Below are 8,021 nucleotides of genomic sequence, written 5' to 3'. Positions count from 1 at the left end.
ACAATCTTATTTCTCCTAGTCATAGGAGTTAAGTTACTCCAGAAGATTTCTCAGTCACCTCTGGAAAACTGTTACTTGGGAGACACCAGAGTTGTCAAATAAAAGAGTAAATAAAACCAATTAAAAAGGTTTGGAAGGGAGTCATCAAACAACTGTGTATTTTTATTCCAAACAGAGAATGCATATTTTTACTCTGGAGAAAAAATCTATGTTAAGGGTTTTTTTTTGTTGTTTGTGTTAGTCTTAAGCAGAAGCAGACAATTTAACTGCTTTGGGCCCCACACTTCAGTGAATCCTCATCAATTCCTTTTCCTTCCAGCTGGTTGCACTAACGGAATACCAGCTTCTCAGTAGTGCTCACTCATATGTACATGAACATCTGCCCGTGTACAGCAGCTGATACTCTGAATTACATTCCTGAAAGACACAATAAGACGCAGTGGGGTATAAAAATCCACAGCCCTTAAGTGAGCTTCATTTCTGAATAGAAGGATGGAAGACAAATATAGTACAGGGAGCATCGGACTAGGGACGTAGAAGCATGGGTATGTGGTCAAACTGAATCACGATCATTATAAGTACACTAAGAGAATATAAACACCAAAAATACTGAGCTGAGATCCTGTCTAGAGGAAACGGAAACAGAAGAGAAGGAGGAGGCAAGTAGATGCAGGGGATATAGAAAGTTGAAAGTGTGAGCCAGAGGATGAACTTTCAAGCATGATCTTTAAGGTCTTTTCCAACCAGAGCAATTCTATGATTCTATGTATGAGATACAGATACATACACACTGCACTGGTTGTCACACCAAGTGACATGGTTTAGCAGACATGATGGTGACAGGTTGATGGCTGGACTAGATAATCTCAGTGATCTTTTTCAATCTTATTGATTGTGTGATTCTATGAAATAGAGAGCTCTCTGTCTGGTTTTGGATTGCCAATTCAAGAATACAGCTAATCTGGAGATAGCCCAAAGGAGGGATATCAATATAATTAGGAGACTAGTGCACATGAGCTATGAAATTTGTTTAAGCTGAGTTTCTCTCTTGTGGCAGAGGAGATATAATGATACTGTGCAATTACTTGAAGGGAAGTTACAGAGATTGTAGAAACAAATTCTTGATAGTATCAGATGATGAACAGGGAGAAATGGCTAACAACAGAAAGTTGAGAGATTCAGACTGCACAAACAAGAATGTGAGAGCAATCGAAGCTGAATAATTGTCCTAGAGATGCTGTGCAATTTATGGTAGTTTTCAAAAACTAGTAAAAAATCCACAGTCAGCTATATCTAATGTGATAATAGATCTGCTTCAATAGGGAACTTGAAGTGGGAAACAATCATCATTTTAACAAACATTTATTTGATATCTATGTGTATAGTTAATTTGTGTTATGTATATCTGATCTCTATATGCATTTCACATATCAAGGAGAAAAAAAATGCAACAAATTACACTTAAAAAAAAAAAAAAGAAATTAGTTTATGTCCTTCCAACCTTAAATAGCTATTGTGAAAAAGTGAGTTTTCTATGAAATGCAGTGGAAATTACGCTATGATAAAACTGTATTTACTACTCATAGAGTACTAAATCTAGATGAATTACACTTATTTAGCAAATCCAACAGCAATCATATTTGTGTTAGATTTTTCACTAGTATACATATATTTACTTCATTGTTTGAGTTACTGCTGAACTTGAACCTGCGTATAGCATCTATCTTTCTTCTTTAATACACTTTGAAAGAAGTTGTCTTTCAGACATAATTCAAGTCAATATTAAGTCAGACAAAAGCTTCATAGAAACATAAATGTACAACAAACCTAGTGAATTACTGTATTCCTTTGCAGCCCTAAAATCCATCATTGTCAGAGATGTTTGCTTGCCTTTATGTCATTGAGTCTCTAGTGAGCTCTTCTGAGGAAGCTGTTGAAAATTTACATACTAAAATACTCAAAAGGACCATACAGAATGCCTGAGGAACTTACATTTACCTTGGTCTGTTTTAAATGAAATATAAAATAGCCATTAAAATCACAATGATTTCCACTCTATGTTATGACATTTGTAACGATCTCAATATTACAAGAATCATTAAACTAAGCCAAGGTGCCTTTCTGAGAAGAAAAAATGTAGGTTTAAATGGAAACATGAAACATTTTGGTAGGACAACAGTAAAATGTTATTTATATTTATCCTGAGAAATCAAAAATGTGTATCTCTAAAATTCTGAAAAAAATAAATATGAAGTTTTCTTTCAGTGAATTTTCATAGAGGATAAGCCTAAACTTTTGGGACACGTTTGCTTGTGCAGTATGGTATTTCAACACATACCGACAGTTTGGAGGGTTTGGCAAATTAGTTTTTCCATAAAAATGGTGCATAGGTTTTCAAAGATGCCTAGTCCCAAAAGCTGAACATGGAAATTATTTTTGTGCGGTGCCACTCTTCCCCCACCAACACTTCCATAGCCATATCACCCACTTTCTGACACTGAAGACAGCTATGTTAGATCTTTTGATGGAAAAGAACTTTCAGTGTTCTAATAGGGGCACCTACGACTGGAGGGAGTGAAAGGCCCACAAAGGCATGCAAATTCTGCAGCCTAGAGTGTTTTCCATAACAGGAAAGCCTAGAGCTTTTCCTGTTATGTAACCCAACTGACTTGCAGTTATTGACCTCATAATTTCTTGTTTGGGCATATAACTTCATGTACTAGTGTGGTGGGTAGCCTGGTATAGCAGCCAAACTCCCTTCCATCTGCTTGCTCGTTCACTCTCCCAGTGGGACTGGGGAAGAAAATTGGAAAAACAGGAATGAGAAAATTCATGGGTCAAGACAAAACAGGGAAATCAATTACCAATCACTGTTGCAGGCAAAACAGACTCAACTTGGGAAAACTAACTTAATTTACTCTCAATTAACTTAAATATTTAATTACTCATTCAAATAATCAGAAACAAAAAGACAAACATTAAAACAAGCCCTTTCCTCCCTGCACACACAAGTTCAACTTCACTCCGTTGCTCCATACTGCTCCTTTTATCACCACGGGTTCAGAAAGGAAAAGGGTAAGCATGCTGTATGACAGTACAGAGCAAATTCTCTCTGCCAGTTTCTTCTACCCTCTGATTCAACAGGAACTATTGTGTGAACTGCAGTAATTCTGGCAGGTTAGCAAGTCAATGTCATTTCTTTTCCTTTGTTTGTTTGCTACTTTTGAACTCATATGAATTAAAAAATAACAACAAAAACCCACAATCAGAAAAGCAAACAAACAGAAAAACTGTTTTGACACAGATTTACTGCGTTTTAATTGCAGATGAAACACACCACAAAGAACAGCAAAAGGAAGACTTTATTATGGCTGTGTGTAACATCCCTTGACCTGACAACAGACATTAGACAATAGAAAGATTTTTTGCCTATGATCATTTTTTCTCTATAAAAGCAAACATGTAACTGTGCTAACAGAGCATTTTTTTCAGGTGGGGGTTCTAAATTAAGCACACAAGATTTTGAGTAATGGCTTGAAAAATGAGGCAATTAAAGTTTGTTTAAGAACAATATACTCTGATAAATTGGGATCATGGACTGCTCAGATTAGTAAAAATATAAATTAAGTAAATGTATACATTATAAAAGAATAATATTAGATTTTTTATTATTGAATAATAATGTAAGAGTTTATCCTGAGAATCAGAATATGTTAGTTCTCTTACAGCAGTACAATGAAAAATAACTGAAAACTGTGTTAGTTATGAGGAATTAATAAGTATCTTTACAGGTTTAGTCTAGGTTTTGAGTTGTAAGCTATTGACAAAAATGAGAATATGCCAGATATCGGACAACGAAATTTCTCACAGAAATATTTAGATTTCAGTTATAATTATCAAACAAAAAATCTCAGGTTCTGGGAGAATCCCAAGAAGAAAATTCTAAAATTTAAGCAGTTAAGAGCTGCATGGAATATCAAAGATCTATAATCAGAAATTAGCACTACCTGATCCACAACTGGACCTATGACACCCATAGTGAAGTCTAAGGACTGGGCTGTTGGTGATTTGGTAAAGGTGTCTGAGTCCTCTCTTCTTTAAAAGAGCATCCACACATGACATAGTAGGTTTTTAATATTATTTACTAATAATACAGAGATAATAAACGGAAGTAAATAGAGCCCTTGACAACACTGGACTCTCAGATAATGTGTCTACAACACAGACTGATAATAAATCTAGTGAGGGGAACTGTGGGCTGATTTAATACAATCTGTTATGGTTCCAGGATCACATGTACACACTGTATATGCACTAGCAGTGACGTCTGTGCTTCAGCCAACCTCTGGCAGACTTGGGATTCACTTGGCATCCTGCTAAGCGACCTCCCCTATGATTTCAGTCAGCTAGAAACCACTTGCAGAAAATTAGTGATTTTATTCAGTTAATCTTGCAGCACTTCAGCATAGACACAAGGAAGCCATGTACATGAAAATGAAACTAGCATTCTGAACCAGAACATAGGTTCATTTACTGCTGCATGTAGTAGAAAACAGAAGCTTTTTGTGTTGCAGTTCTCTGTGGTCTAAACTTCATGAACTAATGAGCTCAGAGCATAATGATGAAGCTCACAGGATCTTCACTTCTCAGAAGGCAGCCATTAAATTATGAATAGGAACATGCCTTGTTTGAAAACAGAAGGATAAATTAATCCTTTTATCTATCCCTATCCTTTACCTATCCCTATCCTTTATCCTCTTTTGCCCCACTCTTCAGTTCCTTTTATCTTTTCTCTCTGCCTTTCATTTTTCGCTCTTTGTTTTCTTTCAATCATTGATTTGCTACTGAGGGTATTTGTGCTGATTCTTGTCAGGTACTTGATGCCCACAAAATCACCTTCTGCTAAATAAAATTACATTGTGATGTTAAGAGCAAAAATCACAGTGTGTGATGTTCACACTAAAAACAAACTATTTGCAGAAAGAGAGAATAAAATTGTTTAGTATTGTTTAAGCCTATTATAAAAGAGTGGCCATTCAGTGGGACAATGAAGTAGCCAGTGGTCTACAGCCAACATTACACTTATAACATTGTTAAGTGGACATCTGGATTTTATTCCCTCACCAACCTATTGGAGTAGTTAGAACAATCTCAATTACTGTAATATAAGGTCTACCAGTAACTCCTGTTGTTTGCCTCTACCAGCAGCTGGTTCTGAGTAGTCTACCTTCTAAACAGATCACATACATAGAGGAAAAAAAAAAAAAAAAAAAAAAAAAAAAAACAACCAGTAAGAATCCACAATAACTTCCCTTAGAAAATGCTTATGATAAAGTGAGGTGAAAGGCTACCTAAGGGTACTTCTATAGGCAGGAGTTGGTCCATCAACTAGGCCGTGTAAAAAAAGGTCTTCTTTAAGAAGGCTGTTGCTGACACTTAAAACTTATTTCCCAGGGGTAATTTGTACTCAGCCAAGATTGGCATTTCTAGTCTACCTCAGTGGTTATGTTAGCAAAGAATCTAGAAATCCTTGGGGGCCATTATCTTTCTGAACCTGTCAAAAGCTTTTACCAATAGGTTGCAGAAGAAGACACGAAACATATGGGATGGTTTTATGAACTTCATTCTCATAAATTCTCAGTTCCCTCCGACTGTTCAGACATCATATGTGATGGTGTCTGAGGGAAGCAGACACCAATTTTATATGAATGTAAAAGATACTGTACTGTAATAATATACTACTATTCCTTGAGCTTTTTTATAGCAATCGTTCTCTCGGGCTTTCAAATGGTTTGTGATATCCTTGTGATCTGAGTTTGCCCAGAGGACTCCATGCAGCCTCTGCTCTTGTTGTATAATCTATTGCGATCACAGCATGTACAAATAAAAATGGTGGAATGAATGATTAAAGTGACCTACAATATTTCAGTTTCAGTATGATGCATAATCAGGAATATTTCTTCATCTACTGAAAAAAATTATATTCAATTAAATAATACACATACTTTCAATAACAATATATTTCAAAGTAAGAGAAACAGACCAGCAGACTTTTACTTGAATTCTATTAATTCTGTACAGCATTAAACAAATGAGCATGGAAAATTAAACAAAATATATTTTTCCATTAGTGTAGTTTGAAGAAAGAAAAAGCTGATGATTTTCTTGTTCAACTAAAAAAAAAAAAAATCACTGCAAGTCAAACTAACTCAGATGGAAAAAAAACAGACTAAATGAAGGAGCATTTATTTCCCTCCCCTTGCTACAAAGGCACAGGCAATCTTTAAGATGGGCTTTAAAGAAAAAGATGATATATTATCTTGGGTGTCAAGTAATACTTGGTCCCAAAATTTCTGGTCTGGAGAAATAAGGAACAAAATAAATTTTAACTGCTCTCTGTTAATGCAAATCTAAGAACAATTCTCCATTATTTTAGCTACATTTGGTTCTTTTCTTTGCCTTAGGGGACACTATGGTTAGATGAGCAATGTAACTGCAATTAACTAACTTATTAAAAAGAAAAACAATTTAAACAAAGAAGCAATAAACATAATTTCATTATAGTGGGTTTTTTTTGTTGTTGTTTTGGTTTGGTTTTTTTTTTTTTGCTTGTTTGTTTTCAGGGAACTTTAAAGGGGAGTTTCAGCTTTGCACAGCAAGGATGCAATTGCTCAGGTCCAATAAGTAATGAAGTTGAAGATGTATTCCCAGCAGGCAATCACACACAGACCACAAATATATACCAAATATATAAAATTTTCTCTATACCTGTCACAGACAAACACTCAAGAGCACTCACAGAAACACAAAGAGCATTATTAGCCTCACCTGCTCCCTTCCCTGGCTGGACAGGATGGAGATCTACTAGTGCGAATGCGTATATACTTAAGTAAAGTGGCTCCCTCCAGGAGCCGAGCTCGTATTGTCTTCCCAATAGCTGTTCCTGAATCCCATTTTCACTTGTTGTTGGTATCAGGAAATAAGGGCCTCTGAGGCCACAGTCTTACTCCTAGCTGCAAATACAAACCATTACAGAGACATAGGCTCAGCTGGCCAGGAAACTCCTGGTTCCATAGCCAACCCCTTGTGCTCTCACTCCTGGAGATACACAGATGCTCTCACGTTGGAGCTGGCCCTGGGACATCTACTCACCCCCTTGCACCCAGGCACTTCACTCAGTCAGCAACTGCCCTGGCTGATTGTTCTCTGGCAGCCACAAATGTAGTTGCCCTTGCTCCTGCTCCAGTCACTGGCATCATGGAGACATGAGCCCTCTGCCCCGTGATTTGGTTCCAGCTGCTGTACTCACACCCTGTGCATGTGTGCACAGAATGGAAGCCCTTGCCCAGGACAGATTTAAGAAATTAATAAGAAAACAGGATGAACTACAGTGACCAGGAGCAGGGCATGGTCAGACAAGCAAACCAAGCAGCAAACTAGTTACATGTGACTAGTCTGCTTATATCTCTGGAAACCCGTAGTTTCCCATGACTCATTTCTCCCAAAAATAATCTAAAACTTTCTTTTCTCCCCACTTTTAGTTCCTTCACTAATCTTCCTATAATAAGTTCTGTACAATCCTGAAGAACTTTTCCCCTACAACCCATAATATCCTCCTGATCAGCAACTCACTTCAGTCTGCAAAGTCATCTGAAGAGCTGGTCCCAATAATCCATCTTGATGGGCTCCCCAGCTCTATGTAAAGGGGCCGATGGTCTCCCAGAACTATCTGGGGATGGGTTTAGACAAGGAGTTTCTTATGCCTGCAATGTGTACCTCTGTTCTCCAGTGTGCCTGTAGAGATGGACCTCTGGTGGCATAAGGGTCCCTGTGATAGGCCTGGAAATAGTCTGCAAGGATATCTAGGATCTCCTTCTTGCCATTGTGCCTCCAGACTCCCTTGCAGGTGTGAAGATGAGTTTTTATCTCATAACCTAACAAAGAAAATACTGTCTTTGAAGGAGATAATGCTTATCTAAAGCTATATATACATTAAGAGATACTATAGTCAAACTCAAGAG

The sequence above is a fragment of the Gallus gallus genome, chromosome 1, assembly GCF_016699485.2.
Source record: "Gallus gallus isolate bGalGal1 chromosome 1, bGalGal1.mat.broiler.GRCg7b, whole genome shotgun sequence".
Taxonomy (NCBI): Eukaryota; Metazoa; Chordata; class Aves; order Galliformes; family Phasianidae; genus Gallus; species Gallus gallus.
Note: the sequence above shows the minus strand (reverse complement) of the source record.